The following is a 23620-nucleotide window of genomic DNA, read 5'->3' as shown; positions in this document are numbered from 1 at the left end:
CATATCCCTGTGTTTTCCCCCTTTCTTTCGGTGTCATCCCAATAGTCAGCCTGAAGTTGTAGCGTGGCTGCATTCAAGTGCTCTGTAGGATAGAGTTCCTCAAACCTACATTAACTCAAAAAGCTTTGCTAGGTCTATTTGGCATTTAAATCTTTAAGAAAGGGTTCAGACAGCACTGGCAGTCCTTAGCCTTTGATTCCTTGGATCTTTCGTTCAGGAGAGATTTCAGCCCTAGCAATTACCTGGCAGCATTGCATTGCAGCTTTGTGTTGTGCCTTTCCTCTCTCATGTCACTGTAAGCAGCAGTGTTTCAGTGACTTCACTCAGCTGAATTTCCATGTTTTCCTGCCCGAAAAGGACCAGTTTCCTTTGTGTTTTTTGTTTTTAACCTATTCTTAACAAAAAAGTGATCTTTGTGTGGTAATTAACTAGCCAGTCTAGATATAAACTTTCTTCTGGAAAGAACTTGCTACTCAGAGAGGTCAAAGGCCCTCAGTTGCCAACAGAAATACGATTTAAAAAGCAGGAGGCATTTTGGAAAACAAATATCTGTGCTCTTGACTTTGCTCCACAAAATGAATAGGAAACTCCCTGTAGTCCTAAGTGCAAAAGTGAGATCCTCCAGCCCTGGCTCAGCTGCTGTCTGAGTGTGAGGCTGAAGTCTGGGGACGTGATTTCTGTGGGGACTTGAATGTGTGAATGACCTCGGATTTCACCTCATGGTATGAGTTTCACAGTGGTCAAGATGTAGAGAGGTACCATCATGGGGAAGGAAGGGTCCTTTACATGCATATTTCTTGTGTCTAAGGACACTGAAAGACTGAGAAGCTGGGATAGATCTATTGTGAACTACCTGGCACATTTTTTGTGAGAAGTTAAGGATGGTTTCCAAAGGGTCTGTGTATGCATACATATATCTACAAAGTGCACTTTGAGCACAACCAGCTAAACTTGGAACATGCTAGACACCAAGACATCTCACCTACAGCTAAATCCCTCTGGCATGCACACAAGAGGCATCTCTCTGGCTGTTTCACCAGCAAGGTGTGCACCCACAGGTGTCTGGGCACCTGTTAGGACCAGCATTTTACGAAGCACAGCCAACAGAAACAACTCTGAAGGAAGGTTTTTCTGGGAAGAGGAGTTTATGTCATTGGCTACCTAAGACTTATGAGGTCACTTAGGTGGCTTCCACCTCATATCACTCATCCAAAGACCACAATGATAAAATCATTTTGCTGGATTAAAAGCACAACTTTGTAAGACATAAAAGAGGTTAGGTTCCCTCTTCAGACACTAGACTTGGCAAAAGTCTGACTCATCTCAGAGGTAAGGGCATTCTTATGGATCCAATTAGAGAAAAAACACTATCTGGCAAGAAAGAACAAAACCTATAATACTTCTGATTATACAATGGCAGCTGGAATAAAATTTTCTCATATGGGAACACATGAGCTCAATGTGTAAGAAGAAACTGGGCTTGTCAGACCTAATTAGAGTGAGGGAAATGGCCTACGGTCAGAAACTGCACACGTTGTCCACTCCTGGCTCCTGGGGCTGAGCCAGACTCGGAGGTCTGTGGGACAGCACCCTGCACCACAATCCCAGAGACAGGAGTTCACACCAAGGGCTTCTCACTGCTGATGGTGAGAAAACTGTGGGCTTTCATGAAAGTGTTGTCTCGTGCTGGTGACAGAATGATAGAGGCTCCACCAGAGAGCCTCAAAGCGCACTCTAAATAGCTGTTAGTGATGGGATATGGGCCAGCGTGCTCCAGCAAAGTGTGCACAGGCTGGAGGCTGGTTCGGACTGCGAGAGGGCCATCGCGGGTCACACATCAGATCCGTCCACCTGAAGTACATAAATAGATGTAACTACATCAGCATCCAAGTGCCTCATAGCACTCCTCTAAGCTAGAGATTTCCTGTTATTCCCAATTTATGTGGAAGCCTGGGGGACAAGGAGACTATAGGATTTCAGTGGGATACAGACCTTCAGTTACCCTTCCAAGCCCTACCCTTGGGGACGTGTGTATCATCGTGCAGGAATGGCCTCTGAAGGGCTGCCAGCCGCCTGTCCATGGGGTGGTGGGGCCGGAGTGCACTGACCCTCTGCGGTCATTTGGGCACCGGAGCTCACACAGGGCTTGGAAGCTGCTTTGCAGTGTAGAAATAGGTGCGGATTTACTGGGAGAGTGGAGCGAGGAAGAGGGTTGTAGCACCCTTGCTGGCACCATGTATTGGATCCAACATGCTCCTGCTCTCCTGAGCCAGGATCTTGGATCCTGGGGGATTGTTTCCCTAATGACAACTTCCCAGGTGACCTCAAAACAGTTTTATTTTCCTTAAGCTTTTGCTGAACTAAGCAAATCAGCTTGAAATATAATCATGAGGTGCTGGGAAAGGTTTAGAGAGAAAAGCAGAAAAAGCAGCATTTTTACCAACCTGAAGTGGTGCAAATGTATTCGAGACAAATTCTAACAAAGCAAGACTTATTTCATTGATATCTCACTGGCTTTACCAAAATAAAACTTTCCATTTTGAGCACAGATAAGCCATTTTATCCAATCCTTGGTAGTCAGTGGCAGGATAATATTATTATTTTGCCTTCTTCTATATGATGTGTTTCTGTTTTATGCTTCCTAGGACAGAACTGTCCTGAAGAGTGACCAGGGCTTCAATCTCAGCTGAGGTCTCTGAGTGTTACTGCAAATACAAAGGCAGATCACAGCATGCCCTTTTCAGGATCAAGCCAAAAATTTCTTGTCTTACAGACTCAAGATCTTTGCTTCAGGGGAAAAAATCTTTGGGGCAAGGGGAAAGAGAAGTCCATAAATTCCTGTCTTCAAATTAAGTGGGTTGTCCCATTTTATACAAAGGGAAATGGATATATCTGAAAGGAACATAAGAAAATCCCCACTTTTCACTGGCATAGTTACTCATGTCATGCTCCCATGTGAAAGGGCACCGTGTACCCTACTAAAGATCAGGAAGGGGTTGTGTCCCTTGGCTCTCTTCTTGAGGCAAGTGTTCAAGTGGTATCTTGGGCTCAGATGTGTGCAATCCTTTGAAATTTGATTTGTTTCCTGGTCCTGTTGCCTGTTATGCAGAGTTGCAGTGGGTGGGACCATCATGTTGATGTCCCCATTGGTGACTGCATGTATTTCAAGAATGTTCTGTAATACAACCTGGCTCATTGTTGACAGACAGAACTTCCCAGGCTCCTTTCCTTCTCCTTGCCCCCCTTGCTTATTAGGAGGGCAATAATGAAACAGGTGTACCTGGAGGGCAAGGATGTACCACCACACCAAGCTGCAAGGTTCACACAGAGCAGGAGAAGGCCTTTCCTGGGGAAGAGATTGCGTTCCCCCATGTGCAGGCTGTCCTTTTACATCCATCCTTGCCTGGTATATCACCCAAGGGCAAAGATCTGACCAACTTCTAAGCAGGCAGTGTGCCATCGTGACAGATGGGCACAAAAAGGGCAGCCAAGAAGCCATGTATGTACATCCAGTGTGTTTAGGGGTTGGGTTCCCAGCCAGGAACGTCAGAGCAGCTGTCCACCCTCAGTTTACGTGCCTGCAGTTTAGGGGGATCTTCCACCACTAATCCAGCTTCAGAGATGGGTGGGACAGCCTATTTTTAATTTTTCAAAAATTAAAAATAGCATTCATTGCCCCATATGGAGAGTGAGTCTTGACCCATTTGCATCAAGGGTTGGTGTGGGTGAATGGGGAGGGGGGCAGCTTCAAAGAATGGGAGGGTGAGGAACTGCGTTGACCTCCATTTGTCTTTTTGTTGGATCTGCTGTGGGATTGCTAGGAATGCCTCCACAGACTGGTCAGATCTGGCCAGGGTGCCCAAGGCAGGATTTGGGCTCTGCTGGAAGAGAGTAGAGAGGACTGGATTCTTCTATCCTATTCATCTCAGTCCTAGAGCTCCATACTACCCCACATCAGCAGGGCTAGACCTAGTTGTTCAAAATTGACATTTTAAAGACCTGTAGTTAAAACTGAGTCCTCATCACAAATGTCTAACATCTGGGTGTCAGATTCTGCCACTGACAGATGCCTCACCCAGGCACTTATTCTCTGCAAGAAAGGTGTGCTAGTCTCTTGCACAGGTACAGATGCAGCTCTTCATAGGGATGGAATAAAATTTTCCCTGACCCTAACTATCAAAATTTCATGTGTATTTGGACATTCAGAGCTAGAACTAATAAAGGACTTATATTGAAAGAGATCAGACACTAAAGGACCTGCCTTAGATGCTTAGCTGCTAGAGAGAGATCCAGACCCGTGATTTGGGGGCTGTGGCCCATGGACTTCACAGACCACTTAAGAAAGGGTTAGGACCAGTTAACATACTGGGGGCCATCCTAAGTAACCCCAAGGAAAGGCTAAATATGGGTCTGTGTTTGCAATTTTGCACCTCCTGAAACATGGGGTAGGGATAGTCCAGTGACTGAAGCATCTCAATTCAATGCTCATCCAAAGTGTGGAGATCCTTCCATGTCAATCTATATGACATACAAACGTGCAAAAAGTTACCAGAGCCCAGGACTTAAACTTTTTATTCTCTTGTAAAAGATTATTCTCCAGCCACTGGGATATTGGGGAACCTGGCTGTATCTTTACATCCCCACTGGTCTGAGTAGGAGCTTGGCATGGGATCTGTTCTCATAGAAGTGGTTCACCCCTACCAGGTTTCAGTTTGATTTAGTTGCTTGGTAGAAAGGCTATTGTTGGAAATGTAGTTGACAGTATCAGTCAAAATGTTTAGGGGAAAACTTTAGGGTTACATCTGAAGAATTTGGACAGAATTTTGCACAGAAGCACACCTGAACAACCTGTGTTCTCTTGGAGACTGGATGTTCAAATACACTCTGATCCTAATGGGATTTCAACTTTGAAATCTTACCGGGCATCTTAATTTACCACAGATGTTGCAGGAAAAAGTTATTATAAATTCTCCAAACTCCAATTTTTCAAAGTTACTTGAGATTTGTGATTTGAGATTTAGGGCATGGCAGAGTGAGCCAGGAATGACTTCATTTCACCTCTTACTCTGGGTAAATGTTCTTACCTGTAGTAACATCTGAGGCTAATCAAAGCAGTTGGGGTTATCTGTCACACAGGAACATTCCCAGTCAGTCATCATGACGTGACGTGTAGTCTGTACACCTGGTCATCTGCTTATGGCCCAGTCCATGGAAACGTGCCGATACAGCTGTGGCTTTACCTTCCAAGGTCACTCAGATGCAGCTGGACATTTTTTCCATCATTTGAAACATCTTATCTTTCCTGCCTTTCTCCTCTGTGGTGTTACTTGTTTTCCAGCGTTGCAAATTTAGCCTCATAAAGCATGTGAATTTGAAGCTCATATGAGAGATACACAGAAAAATGTTGAATCCCATTGTGACATCTTCCAGGGGCCCTGTGCACACCTCAGTATTATGTAGCAATTCCAGCTTACAAGAGACCTGTTGGTCATTCCAGTGTGGTTATCACAGACATGAAAAACAGCACACACAGTCCTCATGTGTTTCGACCCATTGTCTGTGAATGTGTTTGTAGGAGTATTTTCCCTGTATACTGAAAGGAGAGGGCATTTTGGAGTTCTTTGCCTCTCTTCAAAATAGCTGTACACAAGATTCAAGGCTTGACTTCTTTGGAGTGCTCTAGGGGTAATACAGAATCATTTGCCCTGTCTCAGAGACTTTCCTCAAATTCCTCTCTCATAATCTCAATACATTTCATTCATAAACTGAAAACACTGTCTGCTGCAATGTAAACCAGGGATAATAATTTCTGGAAATACACACCTGGAAATGGCATTATGAACACTGAAACAACGAGCAGAATAGGAAGAAAGGCGACATAGCGAATGAACAAATTTTGCAGAGTTATTGGAATATGTTAAACCAGACTAACTATTAAAACATATATGTATGATACTTTATGTATTCAGCATTTCTATTCAGATGATGCCAAGGCATCCTGCAGATGGACAAGAGCAAGATTTTGGTAGACAGCTAGTAACCCAGGAAAGCAGAGCTCTGACAACACAGGATTTACCCAGTCTCCAGCTGATGCCTAAATAAAGGAATGGTCTGATTTGTGATCTTCATTATGAATTTCATGTCATGTGAAATTCTTCTTAAAAACAGAACCCACGGAGTTAAAAAACAAAGTAAGAGTGAAAATGAACATGATGTAAAGATGAGGGACATGCACCATAAAAGTTCATAATTACTGAGGGCAACCATCAGTTAACAGTTTAATGGTTGAAATCAATGATCTTAGAGGTTTTTTCTAACCTTAAAGATTCTATGATTCTGTGGTATGAACTTTACTTGAAGCAAGGAAGGATGGTTACTCTCCTCTTCCTCATATTTAGCTTTCACTGTCAGTCTTGCTTCCCCTCTTGCTGGCTGAGTGCATTTCTGCCCCCATTAATGAAAGCAGAGCACCTTCACCAGAAGTGACTGTGAATCTCTCACTTCGGCAGGGTGGTTAGGGCTGCTTTAGGGAGGAATTGTGACTGCTTAATTTGGGAGCAGCATGGGAAAAATCAGAATTATTCTCCACCCAGGCTGGAGCAGGGCTGTCTGCAGCACCAGCCTGTCCTGCATCCTCTGGTGCCTGCTGGCAACGTGGCCATGCCAGTGTCTGCATCCCCTGGCATTCCCCAGCCTTGGCATGTGGAGCACTCAGTGCTGGTGCATAAAGAAAAGGCCTCTGTAAAATAACCGAGCAGAATAAGGCTTTGCTTTCAGGAACTTTCTGGACTTGCCCTATTCCCCAGTCACTATAATGTTCCAGCAAACACTTTGTGAGACAGTTTTCACACTGCTTCTAGGAACACACAGAATATTCAACCAAAATGTCATGTGTTGTCTGTTTGACCTCTTGGCGTTCATTGATGCAAGTTTACCTCATAGCTGCTATTTTCCTAATAAATCCTGTTTAGGGTTTGTTTTTCAAGCTCAAATGGAAAATCCCAAATTGTGTCATGACAAGAGTAAACACTCCTACATGCTGAAAATGTTCTGTTTTCCATTGCTCTGTTGCCAAAGCCTGGGGGTGAAAAAACGCTCACATAGGCTGAGTGTCGAGGGTGTAGTAGAAGTGGGAGGTAGCCAACTTGGAGTCTGAAGCTTGTGTGTTCCTTCAATAACCAAATTGCTATTGCCCTGATCCATCCACAAAGGATCAATTAATCAAAGGCTTCTTCTTAATCAACAGATACAGCTATCCCTGCCCTGATTAGCTAGTGGAAGGAATGTTTTTCAGTGAAAGAAATATAATTAGCTCACACAGTGCTGGGCAGACCACAACCAGCTTGAAGAAGTGTGAATCTTACACATCGGGGTGCTGGACACCTCTAGACCACAGCACTTGGAGACGTGGTGGTGCAGCAGAGTTCCCTGAGGCTTTACCATCTGAATCTGAGCTCTGCCTCTTTACAAGTCTGAACTCAGAGCAGCATTTCAAGGAAATGAAGGAATTAAATTCCAGATAGGCCTTGGGAAATGCTCTGGATGATGAGGTGCCTGAATTCAGCACACAGGCTCCACTGAGATGATCCAAACTTCTTCTCAGCTGCCATCTGACACAGCAGATGCCTAATTTTCTGCTAGAAAGTCTAAGCAAGCCTGCGAAGACCTGGTAGAGCTCAGCTACCTGGAGACATGCATGAACCTCATGGGATTCCCATATCAGCCATTCCTCTCCCACTCCTACCTGTGGACCAAAGTGATGTTCAGATAATTGGGACATGGCCCTTTGAGATCAGCTGCATGACATGTGTCCTTGCAGAGAACCTGTCCTCCAGCACATCTGAGGCTGGACTATCAGTTCATATGTTGTTTGAGAGGTCAGATAACCTTTAGGTTATTAAAGAGATACACCCTATTGAAGTCCTATCACTTTCTGTACACAGTCAAATATCCATCAGATTGGGGGACAAAGGGAGAAGTGAGCTGGAGGAGGAACATTGTTTCAAATCTTGGATTCAATCTCCTACATTTCAGGGGTGTGTTTTAAATCTATGGCTATGTGAGAGGGTTGGAGGAAAAGCAGACCAGCCTTAAAGACAGAGTAGCAGAGGATTCACAGCTGAGTTATGCACCCAACTGCATGGCAAAGTTTGATTCCCTTTTTTTAAAGTTTTATCATACTACCAAGATCTCCCTTCACTATTAAGTGCAACTTTTAAGCTGCAGAGTCTTTGTCTTCAGCACACTCCAGATCCAAGCTATTACCTATAAAATCAGAATACTCTTTAAAGATTAATTTTTAGATAGACTTCCTCTTCAATTATACTAAATGCAGTTTACCCCACGGATTTCAGTGAGGAACTCATTTGACCTATAGGGAAGGGAGAATAGTTTTACTCTGAATGAAGCCAACTTTGAGGTCTGACTGATGAACACATATTCAAGCACGGTGTGCTCAAGTCCGTGGTTTCCTAGGCCTTTCTGAAGAGGCAGGCTGAAATCTTAGCTCTCATATGTGAGAAATCTCAGTGCAACTGAAGTAAGTGACAAAAGTTTCGTTGATTTTCCACTGGGAGTGATTTCACTGAAAGCAATTAGAGCTCAATAGCAGAAACACAAAAACATCTCAAATGCTAAAGTGGCCCAGACATTCATGCTGAAATGAGAATTGTCTTGCTGAGATGTCTTACTGGGGAGAAATACTTCGAGAAGGATTTGCTCATTTCTCTCATTTGTAGGGAGTGGAAGAATGAGTTAACTCTTTCCATCCCTGCAAAGGGACCTCATTTGTCACAAGGTGAACTATCAGATCCCTCTTTCTCAAACTGGACACTGCACAGCTGAGTTTCCCAAAAACCACTCGTCACTTCAGAAATGCTTGGCTCTGGAGTCTGTCCCGAAAGCTTTTCTTGACACATCCAAAGATAATCTCAAGTCTGCCAGAAGGACTTTGGAGCCAAAATATTAACCTTTCATTTTTCATTTCTGTCTCCACCGAGTTTAGTCCTGCTCCCAGGGAAGAAGCAACAGGCTTCTGCTGCAAGCTTCTTTGCTCAATCCATGCGCTGCACATGCCCATGCCCAAGTGTTTTTGCAAGGAGAGAAAAGCCAGCTCCCCACCAGGCTGGCTGCTTAAGGAAAGCAGGAAGGTGGAAGCAGCTAAGGAGCTTTTTAACACTCCGAGAGCTTAGTCTGTTCTTTCTCTTCACCGAGTGGGCTGATTGGCATCTAAGACACATTTAATCCTGCTCTGTGAAAAGGCAATATTTTAACAACTAAATGGCTTGTTCACCTGAGACCTCACATTTTCCAAGAAAACATGCCAAGCTGGGTTTGAAAATCTGCATGCAAATGGATCATGGGATATGTGCAATAATTTAATGACTTTCTATGACACTTATTGAGAGGATAGCAGCATGCTTTTATGTATTAATGCAGTGATTGATTCATTTTCCAGAAATCCTTACCTTATGGTAGATAAGACAAGTATAGATGTAAAATACCGGGCTTACTTCATCCACAGGCAAGTCCAGCTGTTTCCGGGTGGAAACCTGCCATAGTTTAACAGTTCATAACTGCAGTGTGTAAAATTTTAGAGCTGAAATTGTATTTCTCCTACATACTGACTGCTGTAGATGTTGCCATAAGCTGCATATAGCAAGGTGAGCAAGAGAATGCTGACTTAACCTGTTAGTAGAAGGTGACCAGTCAAATACTGCCTTTAAAGCAATCTTTCATCAGTGGCTCGACTCACCTTTTGAGTCAAGAAAGCAGGTCTTTAGCAGCTGAGCTTCCACCAGGATGGATTTTACACAAATGTGTTAAGGAAAAGAGTGTTTAACCAAGATGCTGCCTAGAAAAACAAAGGAAAAGTTCATCCAACCGGGTAGGTGAGGGTAGTGATTGAAGTGGGAAAAAACCTATCATAAATATGGACACAGATCAGACCAGTTAATAACACAAATAATAGAATACCAATACTGGCACAGAGTTGAAGAAAACATGGAGTGTGGGATCAGGTGAGAAGAAAGCAACAAAACTCCTAAATCTCTTGTTTGGCTGGTCAGAAGGATACCAACTGGTGGGAAAGTAACAAGAGAGTAACTGCAAATATTGGGATTAAGGAAGTGTGAGCAGGGAGGAAGAGGAAGCTTTAAAGAGGAAAAATAGGCAGTGTTAAGAAAAATGGGAGCTGAGTCATAGAAAAGTAAAAAACTGTGAGTGTAGCAGGAGAAATAAGGAGGTCTGGGGCAAAACCCCAACATACAGGGAAGTTACACCCCACTTCATGGCACAAGAGTTGGTTTGAATAGGTGGTTTTACAATAATATATTAGAAGAGACCTAAAATAGCAGCAGTGTAGGTTGGCAGTGGGCCGTGTGATCCATCTACTCACTGTCCACCATGGGATGTGTTTTCCCTCCAAATGCTGGGCTGACTCACACTTTTATGTGTTTGCAGTTGCACAACTGCTTTTGGATTTCTGTGAAACAGGGAGATAGTTCTTTTAACCTCCAACCTTTGCCTCTCTCACGAGCTTTTGATGCTGTTGTTTTGTGTGTTCGACTAAGAGAGAATCAGAACTCATGACCCTGTGGGCTGGAGGGGACCCTTCTCCTGGCTCACCCAGGACTCTTCATTCAGTGTAATGGTATAAATGCCAAAGGCCAAATTCAGTGCCACTGGAGGCAGTGGAAAGGATGCCATGAGCTAAAATGGTCCAGGGCTCAGAGCCAAAATTTCTTAGAATGAAGATAAGGAGACACTTGCATTCTGCCCAACTCATGGAGACTTGTATTTTGTGATTCATTGCCTTCTTCAGTACATTGTGGAAGGAGAAAGGACTTTCAATGGGAACACCCACAGGATGTGTGCAGTCAGCATGAGACTTGTGCTCTTTACAAATTATATGCGCTTAAGAACTGAAGTCACTTAAAACCAGACAAGTTCCTCTCAAGATGACAGCTCCTGAGGAATCAGCTTGTGAAGTTCAGGACTGAACTTGCACTTTCTTGGAGAGAAAGAACCAGAAGCAGAAGTCGGCAGGATCTGGAAGAGTTTTTTCACTTCCAAGGAAAAAGGAAGGCAGAAAGTGGAATGACATTCCTGCATAGTGAAGAGGGGGCAGCTCAGAGGTCCTGACTCCCATCCTGAGGCTCAGCCTGCTCAGCCTGGAGCCCACTTGGCCCACAGACACCCTCTCCAAGCAGTCCAGGGTGCAAGACAGTGGGCCAGGGGAGAGCTGGCAAGGCTGTTTCTTTGGTGGGAACATAGGCAATGACAGCCATTTGGGACATGGTGGCAAGTTCACCCTGCCAGGGAAGTTTGTGCCTGCAGCATGTTTGCCTTCCTGGAAGCTATAAATAGTCAAGGAAAAAGGGGGGGAAAAAAAAAGAAGAAACACTCAGACACAAAATGATAAAAAAAGTACCACAAAGTCATTTGTAAGAAGAAATTTTATTTGACTTCCTGTTCTATTTCTTTTTTTTTGCTTTGGCTACTCTTTTCTTTGCACACCCTGAGCTTCATTAAAAGATCATTTATTTCACTAGTTTGTGCATCAAGCTAATTATATCCTGTGCACAGCACACATGGACTTGACAAGCCAAAGGGGACAGCTAGGACTGGATTCGTTAAAAACAGTTTTTCATTTTATAGTACTATAAAATATAATGATACAGTTCAGCCCCAAACTTGCAGCAACAAAATTTGTATGGCACAAAATCCATTCCTCCAAATTTGTACTTCCTAGCTGAAGCTTCAAATACTTTTCTTTGCTGTATTTTCCCTATCTCTACTCACTGCCTCATTGAAAGGTGTCAGGAATGATTTAGCCAGTAAAATTAAATTGTTGTTTTTCTACCAAGAGTAATGACTGGGGTTGGCCAAAATGGCATAAAAGATTCAGGAACACATTGATTTAAAAATAACATTTAATTCCAATATAATGTGGCTCCAAGGCCCCTTTTAGTGAGATACTTTAAAAATATAAATATAGGCAGTACTGGCCTCAAAAGAATTTATGTGCTGGAGGCTCTGATCCTAACAATATAAATCTGTGCCTAGATGGAGGATTCTATCTGGTGGAAAGTTCAGTCTTGCTAATGGTTATTGAGCCAGAAATTACCCCATTTAAATCTCAGCTCCCTGGCTGAGCTTTTGAGGCTGAAACTCCCCAACAATAGGAAGAAGAAAAAAAAAACAGAGAGAAGAAAGCTGCTCCTGGACCAGATACCAACAATGACACTTTTACAGCCATTTATTTCTAATTGCATCTGTGCCATAAATAGTCCAAGATAGCCCTTTTAAAATAATTGTTTAGGATCTGGAAGCCTAACTACCAATTTCCAAGTAACAGGACTTTCACTTCTAACAGGATGGAAGAATGCTAGAATTCGGAGTATGACTGAGAAATGTCATCCCACAACTCTGTAGCCTGGCAGTTTTTTCCGAGAGTGCCCTTCCCTGGCCTACCACTGCTCCATTTATGTGCTGTACCCCCCAGATATGACCAGATAGCAGATTTTTGGGGCAGATTTTGCCTAAGGCAAGGCAGTTTGGTAGATCCTGCCCCTTAATGTATGGTTTGAGCTGATCATGCAAAAAGGTGAGCAGCATCTTCTATGCTGGGTCACCCCTGCCCACAAGATGCCCTGAAGTCATCAGACCCTCAATATATGAAAGATTTATCCCCCAAAAAACCCAGAGTTTTCTATATTTGACTATAACTGCTTGGATCTTCATGACAGGAGGTTTAGGCTGGCAAGACCAGGGGCCCTTGAGTTCACAGCCATGAAACCACCAAATGGCAAGACCATAATGAAAGTGCCCCAGAGGAAATGGAGAAGGAGACGGTGTCTTATGGACACAAAACTGAACCACAAACTTGTTTCAGAAGGACCAAGGAGAAATTTTCTGGAAATAAAAAGTTTTTGTTAACTTGTTCCATAGCTGGATTTAAGAACAAAATTTAAAAACAGAGCTTGGAAGCAGATTTGCACTGGGTATGTATTAGCAGAACACCAAGAGATTTCATTTTAAATTCCAGACATTGGGATTTAAGTCAAAAAGTATTCATGGCACCTTCCCTCTTTGCTTTCCACCAGTTCTCTGACAGAAAGTGTTTCTCCTCCTGGGAGGGCCAAGCAGCACAATTCCCTTCTTTCCCAAATATTTGTTGGACTGACCTCCCAGTTCAGAAACCAAAGGAAAAAAGAAAAATCATTACAATTTCTCATTGATCAGTATTAACTGTGATGTTAGCCTCCCCTATGAGCAGAACCCTTTCTTACAAAGGACGGGCATTCTTAGCCTGTGATAAGAAAACAAGTTATTTAATCAATATATTTTCCAGCACACGTGTTCTTTGGCAGAGGCTTTAAGTTGCCTCTTCTGAGTGTGCATGTGTCTCTGCTCGGATATGTGTGTGTGTGTGTGTGTGTAAGCTTTCCTGCCCCAGAAAACAGAGCTGTTGGACGTGGATAGGAATGTGTCTGGCATCTTTAGAAGAAAAGACTTAGAAGGAAATCAGTATTTGAGTGAGTTTTGCAAGATATCCAGCTCTGACTGCTTTGCGGTCAGCTTTCCATTCCAAAATTGCTAATGGTGAGCTGTCCAGATCGTGTCTCTTACCAAAGAATTTTGGAATCACGAGAAAACAATGAGTTGGCCGTTAGGAAAGATTAAACTCCCAATCTTAATCCTTCCAACTATTGCTTTACATAAAAAGGGCATTCATGTCTAAACCACTGCTAAAGACTCTTGGATAAATTTCTCGCCTAATTCAACTGAAACTGTCATTTCCTCACCAAATATACGGTGATTTAATGTGAGCTGGCTACAGTTATTGTTGAAGTAGTGTTAGAATTGCCATCTAATATGGGACTCCTGGTAATGGTACTACACACTACATTTACACAGAGAAAATTTACAAGCTGAACATACAAGAGACACAAAGGATTGCAGAGAAAGGAAATATTTTTATGTTTTAGGCAATAAAGGCTCATAGTAACAAGGTAATTTCTTCATAAATATATAAAGAACTTGAGAAGGAATGTGAAATAAACCCAACTGTGCTAAATCCTGCACCATCCCTCCCTATTGCTTTATAAAGGAAGTTAGGTTTTAATTTATTGTGGAAAGAGCAGGTTGTCCCTTCTGATTTAACTGATGCATCCACAACCAGAACAAAATGTAACACTTCAGAATAACTAAAGAAATAGTTTCCCAGAACAAGTCTGCTGGAAGTCCCTTGTAACAACCACATTTTAGGTCTAGGAGCAAAAGGATGCTTAGTGCCTGTCACTTACTCAGGCATTTTGATTCCTGCTGTTTTCCTAAGCAGGACCTAGACTGCTCAATGTATTTGTAGTTCTCAGGATCCTGGTTTTAAAAGTCAGAAATAAAGGCTTTTATCAAGCTGCAAATTTGATTTTCTTTTTTTTTTTAACCTACGTGGAACCTGCCTGAAAATATATGTCCAATCTCTATCAGTGCTACAGTGCCTGCCTGGTGACAAAAAGTTCATGGTTGTGACCTTGACATCTATCTATATGGTTGCATAGCAAATCTGTGCACTTTAAGTTGTGAAAACTGTAGAGACAGCAGCTGAATCCTCATGGAATGGCAGCCTCTGTGCTCTGGTAGCTCCAGATGTTGTGGTGAGAGAGCAGCCAGCTCTGCTCCTGTACCACCTACATCCTGGGAAATGTGCATGTTGATCATCTGAATGTAGTTTCCAATTAGCACATTTTGGATAGGAAAAAAAATTGCAAAAAAAAAATCCATCTTGCCCAGGTTCAGATTCTGACCCTGCTGTAAGGGCTTTTAGAGGGGTTTGGTGATGCTGAGCACAATAACACAGAGGGCTGACACTGACTGCATGGAAACCACCACGGAAATGCAGACCTGTGTGATGGTGCGAGTAGGGCAGAACAGAGGGGTGTGCTGTATTCCAGTGCCTCTGCAAACGGAGATTTTTGGTGTTAAGGCTCAACAGCTGTAACTAATCCAGTTGCAGGTTTGCCTCTGGCCCCAAGTGCTGCAGTTCTGTAGCCAGCACAAGTGGTCAGCACTGTCCTTGACAAGAAAAACAAGCTCATAGCAAGGGGACTGACAACTTGCAAGTGTTATGGACAGAGGTGAAAGGAGAAGGTTTTGGCACTCTAGAGCCTTTCTATTATTGCAGTGCACCAAATGAAAGCCTGCATAAAGAAAGGAAAGAAAGGACTGTCTGATTCTTCACCTCTGCTCAGCACTGGTGAGGTCACGCTTGGAAAACTGGGTCTAGTTCTGGGCTCCTCAGTGGAAGGGAGATAAGGACATACTGGAGGTCATCAAGCAAAGGGCCATGAAAAACCTGGAGAGGCTGGAGCATGTCTCCTGAGGGAAGGCTGAGAGAGCTGGGACTGTTCAGCCTGAAGAAGAGAAGGCTTGGGGGTTCTTATCAACACATATATAAATACCTGAAGGGAGGGTGAAAAGAAGACATATGGGATTTTTTTGGTAATAACAGGGTCAGAGGCACCAGGCACAAACTGAAACATGGGAGAGTTCCTCTGAACATCAAGAAACACTATTTTACTGTGAGGGTGACTGGCACATGTTGCCCAGAGATGTTGTGGAGTCTCCATCCTTGGAGATCCTCAAAAGTTGTCTGGACACAATCCTGACCAACCATCTCTAAGTGCTGCTGCTCGAGCAAGGAATTCACACAAGATGATCTACTGAGGTCCTTTCCAACATCAGTCTGTGATTCTGTGACTGGGCAACTAGAAGGCTTATGTGCCTTTACAGCTCCAAAAGGCTGAAAAAAAATAAAAAAACCCGTACATTATACTGGTCCTCATCTTCTGGCTCAGACTGATAGGAGGTGTTTGAGCAGTGCTCTTCTCAGGTGGACAAGAAGTTTCTGTGATATAAGGGCTGCTGTCAATGCACTCTTGCCTTCCCAGGAGGTAAAGGAGAAATAAAAACCTTCTACATTTTCAGGGTGTGCAAGGCCTCCCACTTCCCTCTTGCTGTGGATGTACCTGCTCTGGGCTGTTGTGCTCAGTGCAGAGTGTCTCCAGCTGCAGAAATATCTGTTGTGACAGCAGGACAAGGGACGTGTCAGGAGGCACAGGAGATAAATGGCACAGCAGCCATGCTAACGCTCTTCCTGATAATGCAGCTGGAGTGCTAGGACCCAGTTACCTCATTGCTGGACGAAACAAATCAAAGAAGGCAGCTTCTCTACACAATGTGCACTATTGTGTCAACAAAAATTATCCAGATGGGAGTTTATTTTGCCACATCGCTCAATGTTTTTTTAAAGGAATTGGAAAAATTGATCAATATCTTGACTGCTTTGTTGGACTTCTTATTCTATTTTGGTGCAGTGAGCAGCATTTCTTGGCCAAATAATTTCTAAGGTGGTTATTGTCTGTAAAAAGAATAGGAAGAAAAGCAAAAAAAAAAAGTGTGTTTAATTTTCTGGAGTTATTACCACCATCTATGCTCCAATTACAGCTGCAAGTCCCTTGCAGTGCAATGCTCAGCCATCCAGGAGACTTTACTCATTTCAAAGTGGGCAAAGGGTCCTTAAATTGCTCCATGAGAATGTGACTGGACCAAAACCAGAGGTGATGCCTGTTACAAACCCAAAAATGGATCCAGTCTTAACTCAAAGCCTTAACACCAGTATTACACTTTAGGCTAAGGACCTGTCAAATATTAAAGGCTTCATACATATAGATAGGGAACTACATGCACACACAGACTTTAAATATAGATGATCTCCATCCATGGAGCTCCATCTCATCTGCTGGCAGTGCCTGGGTGGAAGCATTATCATCCAAGAGAGATGACCTCAAGACCTTGAGCCCTGCATGACACATCCCTTCAAAGCCCTGGTGAGGCTGGCCCTCGTGCCTACAGCAAGGCATAAATGGTTTTCCTGAAAGCACTAAGGCTCCTTGTCTGCCAAAAGCCAGCTCCAAAAGCCTGGAGCTTTAGTTAGCAGAGATAACCAAGCATATAAAATTTCCTTATGTAGTTCAGTAGCTGATTTATTTTTATTGCTCTGAACAAACTACCCAGCCAGAGGAGATTTATCAGTTGTCTGGTCAGTCCTCTGGGCAAAGCCAGGACTACTGATTCCCTCCAGCAGTTCCCACATCAAACCCAGCAACAATAGACAAGGAAGTGTCAGTTATTAAATGGGCTGAAAACACTTTCCATTGTTAAGTAAAGGATTTCCTTATGATTTCCCATGCCAAATAATAAATTCTAAGTTATACAGTGTGTGCCATGACAGACCAGTACTACTGTGAAGAAGATTAATATTAAAACCAAATGACATCTTCACCATTTCTTGTCAAAGCTGGTTCAGGACTATCCCCAGTAGGTGCAAGGCTGAGTTTAAGTCCTGTTTTTCCCCTTCCTCTTCCACTCTCAATTGTAAGAGATGAAAGGGGAAAGGGGAATACAACATTTCGTGGGAGAGCTTTGCTCTCAGAGTGAGGAAGGCTTGTCCTCCAACCACTGGAGCTGTGGAACAGCCTCATGGGATCTTGCTGTGATCTTTTCCATTTCCCTGGAAGCAAGAAATGCAAACTTGTTCATTGCTTCATAAATATAGTAAGTGTTAGTACGAGGGAGTATTTTTAACGGGATTTCTTTTCTCCTTTTTTTTCCTCCAGTGACTAAAAATTGCAAATGCTCAGGAAAAGAAGGAGGATTGTAGGGGAGCCCAATTCCCTTGGGCAAGCTGTTGTACACATGTACAGGAAATTGAATGCAGAAATTACTGCATGCAAGGCTGTTAAAGAAGTGTTGGGGTTATAAAACAGATCTTTCAGCTGCCACCCATTGTGGACATTCCAGTTGCAAAGGGTCAAGTTTTAATATAAATCTGCTGTCCCAAATTACATTTGTCTTTTTCCATAAACTAGAAGTCATCAAAGATTTACAGGAAGGTAATTTTATTCCTTGTTGCTTTAATTCATTTATCTTCTCTCTGAATTTCAAAAGAAGAGGAAGGAGAAGGAGAAGGAGAAGGAGAAGGAGAAGGAGAAGGAGAAGGAGAAGGAGAAGGAGAAACCCGTTGGTTTGGTAGAATTTATTGGGTTGCAGTGGTATAAGGTCTTCTGTTCTTGTTCTGCTGAAATGTCCATGAAAACTCTGAGGGTCTTTTCCAACACACCTTAGCTCTCTTGAAATAGGAAGTGTGATGCTGCAGAAATAAAACACAAAATCTTATTATGCTTGATGTGACTAATTTATTACATAAATTCTGTACTACTGATCTGATATTCCACCATTTGCCATGTGAGATCACAGCACACACTGGAAGTGAGGTGGCTTGTTTCTAAATAATTGTGACAATGAAGCAGTTAGATATTCAGATCTTCAGTTTCTACCAGGAATTTTGATTATGCTTCCCTTTCTCTGCCTCTGCTTTTCTTTCTGTTTTCAAGGCAACACGTGAAAAGATGTCTTAAGGCCATCTGCAGAATTAGATTTGAGATTATGGTGCAAGTAGGTAGACACAGCACCAGTTAATTTAATTAGTTTTGAAATAGGTAGAAGGAAAACAAGCTTACAGTCCCATCACTGAAATCATATTCCAGAGGCGTGCTACTTTGTGCTATCATTTTTCCTGAAATTCATCTGAATTTTGTTATCAGCAAATCAAAAGCTAGTCCCCCAAACTTAACAGAAATTCTGGTCTAAATCCTTTTTTTACTTGAAGCCAGACACAAAATATATTTTTAAATACTGCTGCTCAATTTACACCCTGGCTATTAATGTTTCATCTGGCTGTTCTAGTCCTATTCATTATTCCTTCAGACTCTATAAATGTACAGGACAAATCCCCCAAGCTTTTCTTTTCAGGTTGCAAATTCAGTTTTGGTGACTCTACATGAACTTTGAAGCTCTGGTTGGAGCCAGTTTCTAGGAACTGCAGCTCCTACTTTGTAGAGGCTTAGTCTTGATTTTGCAAAGAGCTTTTGTGTAATCAGTCAATTAGAGCTGTGACCAGTGATCCATATCAGCAACTGATAGGGAGTGCAGGATTGGTACGCTTGGAATCCAGGTTTCAGCCTTTCTGGTTAGGTAGCGATTCTCAAACAACACCAATATCAAAGATATTACGTTGATTTCTTCAATTTCTTGACTACAAACACCTGTAGTCAAATCTGTACTAATTTTAGAAGCTCTGCACATTGTTTCTTTCAAAATTTCCATCTATGCTTGCACTATTAAGAAATCCTTCCCTAGTAGTTTTCTGTAACATCATCTGGAAGTGTAAATAAATGCACCGATACAATTACAGCCAGTTAATAACAACCAAATCCTGCTGCTACAGCTCCAAGTGTATTTGTTTAAACTCTGAAATGGTGTACTTATATTGTTTTATCTCTTGTAGAAGCCTAACTTTTAAAACAATATTAAGCCACAGTAAATTTTGTGTAAGTGGGTGCTTATTTAAAAGCCACATATTTAACAAGACACTTTAATAGCTGCCGTTCCATAAGAAAGAATAATTGGGGAAAAAACTTCAGAGCTTAGCATCATTTTATAATTTCCCCTTTCAATGACCCCTTAGACCATGTTTGCTGAGATCTCTGTTGGTATAAAATGCTCACACGATTACTGACAATAAATGTTGAATGCAAATATGTTCTCCAGTACTTAGTATGCCATGAAGAGATTTATTTGCAGTGGATAGTGCCTGTCACTGCCTTTAAATACCCAAATGTGCTGCAAGTCACATGCAGCCAGTTGGAATTAAATATTGCTAATTCATCTCTGAGTGTAGATTTGCACACTTAATAATGGAGGAGCCACCAGAGCCTGAGCAGTTGTGAGCGCGTCATCGGAAGCCACGCACAGGGCTGAAGCAGATTCCACCTTGGATGAATCCCTGAGAGTAGGAACAGGGAGGAGGGCAGCATGGGCACACAGCAGCTGGCCTTATTTGGTCTGAGATTCAGGGATTGCTCCCGAATTTGCCCACAGACAGCAGGTCTCAGGCACAGGGATGCTCCTGAGGATGCCTGACTGCTTCCCACAGAGACCTGAGGGGGAAGGTAGCTGGGGTAGATGAACTGGGATGTTTGCTGTTCAGGCATGGAGGAGGCAAATCCTTCATGGAAGTGGCTGTCCACAAGGAAAATGGCACCAGTAGGAGCAAGGAGGGGAATGGGCCTGAAACTCAGATATTCGGAGAAACCAAATGAGTGGATGCAGCAGAAACTGTTTGATAGTTAGAGAAGGGAAGATCCTGGGGCTCTGCCACTGGCATTATTTCTGCCGTTTGAGCTGACTACATCAACTGTTCTCCAAGAAGGAAATGGGTTCTCACGTTTTCCCCTGAGGACCAGTTCCTGCCCCCTCATCCAGCTCCCCACTCCAATGCCAGACAACAACCATCAGAGCTGGCTTCTCAGCACCGTCCTTACCACGAAGGTGTTTCCGGGATGGATGTACCCCGGCCTGCAGTGCCCTCTTCCTCTTCCCCATGGCCATATGTGACGTTGAACAAGTTCTGCATCACCTTATGAGGCATCTCTGCGACAGGTCTGCTCTAACTTCTGCTAACTAGTGTTACATCAGTGCCTCACTGCCTTTGTACCACAGCTGGCTTCTGCACAGGTGCCCTGAGGCACTTTAAACACTTTGGCATTTTAAGGGAAAACATATTTAAGTGCCTGAACCCCAAATGAAGGTGGGTTAAGCAACTGGACTCTCAGCATGCAAGAATGGAATTCAGGCCACACACAAGCCCATAAGATGCACTTTATCTGGGTATGGAGCTCATCCTCTCTCCAGACCATGGGTACCTAGCGCAAAGTACCTTCCGGAGTCAAATAGGATGGAGTTCATGCATAGGATAGGGTTCACTGTTTCCCCAAAGACTGGAAAGAGAGAGGGAGAAAAGACTCATTCTTTTAAAGCATGGCTGCAGAAGAGAAGGGTCCCGGTTTTCAATTGCTCTCTCTTCTAAAAATGTAACAGAAAACAACCTGTCAGTGAGGACCAGAAGTAACACTTTTACCCATAGGATCTTGTTGTTGCTGTTTACCTGTCTCTAAGGACCTGGCCTGGCTTTAGTGGGAAAGGTGTGGGCATGCAATGACACCCGTCCTGGGCTCACATCTATCATCTCCTGCTCTCCTGGGGCATGATGGATCTAGAGTATTCGAACCCTGTGGCTCAACGGGAGCTTAAACAGAAAAATGGCACCCTCCTGTGGCAATGGTTTAAAAAAATAAAATAAATAGCTGTGACTAAATTCAGAGCAGGGTCTAATCCTATCAGCATGTGTTACCCCTTTGTACACCCACCTAAGGAGGTTTCACGAGGGATGAAGATGCCCCTCTGCTTGTGCAAAAACATTGGCATTTGAGTGCTGGGGCGATGCAGGGAGTGGAACAGAGCAAAGCCACAGGCAAAAAGCCTCCAAGGTCAGGCGGGGAGTCCTGCGTCGAGCTCGGAGGCAACTGTTCAGCTGCACGGAGCCACTCTGGATCCCAAAGTCCACATCCGGACAGCTTCGAGAGCCTACATCCTTTTTTTGGACTTGGCTCTTTGTCAAAACCATAGGGTACAGCGCCTGCATGGACTTCAAAGAGAGGACACCAAATGTGATTTGGCCCAGGCAGTTACGACCATTTATTGCCAGCATCTTTCTCAGATACTGCTGCCAAGGGTTAAAATGTTTACATGCCCCCTGATTTTAAATGGACCGGGTTGCATGTCAAATGCCAACGAGAGGGACAGCTGGAGTATCTAAACCAAGAGCTTTGATCTTGGTATCTGTAAAAAAGAGGTCATTTGGTCTCCCCAGGAAGCACAGACATTTAGAAGGTCCCCGTACAACTCATGCAAGTATTTTATTAACAACAATTTCTATTCACATTTAAGTAGGTTGTATTGCTACTTACTAAATTCCTCTTATATATATATACATATATGTGCATATAAATGTATGAATATCTGCATTTTTTGTGTGTGTGTATGCATATATATATATATACACGTCTCATATACACGAGTTTGTGTACTTGTGTGATTATCTGTGTGCTTTTTAATGTCCAGTATTTGTATGCAGACATACTGATCTATCAACTTAATTGCAAAGATACGACAATGATGTAAGCATTATGTTTTATCTCTAAGAGTCAGTGTTTACAGAAATAACCTGAAAAGTTTGTCTGTATGAGAATCTTTGACTAAACCTGCAATTGTAATAAGAGTGTGGGGTGTTTTCAAGAAGATGCAGGCATGAAACACAGACTTCATTGTGCTGTAATCACGTCTGACATTGATTCAGAGGAGAAGAATTCTAAAATACAATATTGCACAGGGGAAATATTTTTATTCTTTAGTGAAGGATTTTGTGGTTAGTTCACAATGAAATTAAAATAGCCACCAGATGTTTATGACTTCAGGCAGCAGTTAACTTTAGTGTCTCTGATCACTGTCCTTCGCTTCTTTGTCAGAATAAATAAGTATTTTTCTGTGCTGGAGGAAAAAATCCTTAATTTTTAAACATATGGGAGGGCGGGGGGTGGGTATGTATTTCCATTTGGCAGAGCTCATGTTGTTCTGTGACAGACTTCTAAGAAATTATAATCTTGAAGTTAAAATAAAATCTCTCTCCAGGATGAAATAAACATATTTACTTAAATGTGAGATGAAATGTACAGTAACATCATTAAACTGAAGTGATTTGTGAGAAGCAGTATTGCAAAAGGCTGTGGCTTTTCCAGAGCATGTAATAAACATAGAAAGATACTCTTTTTTTCCACTGAATAATAGGATTATTAGTATGCAATTTATTTTTAAAGACACATTTAAAGAGAGCCTGCTGGGCTCCTATTCTGGTAATTTTTTTAGAGTCTGTTATTCTTATTTGTTTCAGGACTATTAATTTTGAGGCCACATTATATTCAAATTATATTTGATTACCAGGCTCAGTAAGTGATCACAGTTTGTGTTCCATCACCCAAAAGGAAGTTAATGAATTTAACACACTACCATTTTGAGAAATAAATTATTGAAGTTCTGCAAAACAAATTTTAAAAAATTGAGATGCAAAAACTTATAGTGACTGGCCTGGCACCTTACCTAAAGGAGGAGGAGAGCTACAGACAGGAAGGGAAAAGCCCTGAAGTGTCCTAAGTTTAAAATGCTGTATTTCAGCTACTCAGTCATGTCTGAGATGGTGTGTTGACAATGTAATCTATAATTTAAGTTTACAAAATTATGAAATACCTCAGGCAACGTGGAAATAGATACGAGAAAATTGTATTAATGGATACATGTCAATCTTAAATAGTTAAATAACAGTATGATCTTCATAAACAAAATTATGGCATTAAAAAAAACCCCACAGAGTGGAAAGAAAAGATAGAAAGAGAGTATCTAATTTTGAGGGTGCTGATGAGGTCTTGAAGATCTATGTCCATGCACAGAAACTGGCAGTTTCTCACCTAAACTGGGCAGTGTCACGGATCTGTGTTAATGGGGAATCCTCCAAACAAACAAGTGAAACGATTTGAATTGGCTTGGCTCTGCTGAGCCCCGATTACTCAAAATTTGATGTTCAGTCCCTTGGGGCATCCAGGTG

The sequence above is a fragment of the Corvus kubaryi genome, unplaced genomic scaffold (genome assembly GCF_017639235.1).
Source record: "Corvus kubaryi isolate FWS band 111438036 unplaced genomic scaffold, C.kubaryi_AGA036_p1.0 split1-131, whole genome shotgun sequence".
In the NCBI taxonomy this organism is placed as follows: Eukaryota; Metazoa; Chordata; class Aves; order Passeriformes; family Corvidae; genus Corvus; species Corvus kubaryi.
Note: the sequence above shows the minus strand (reverse complement) of the source record.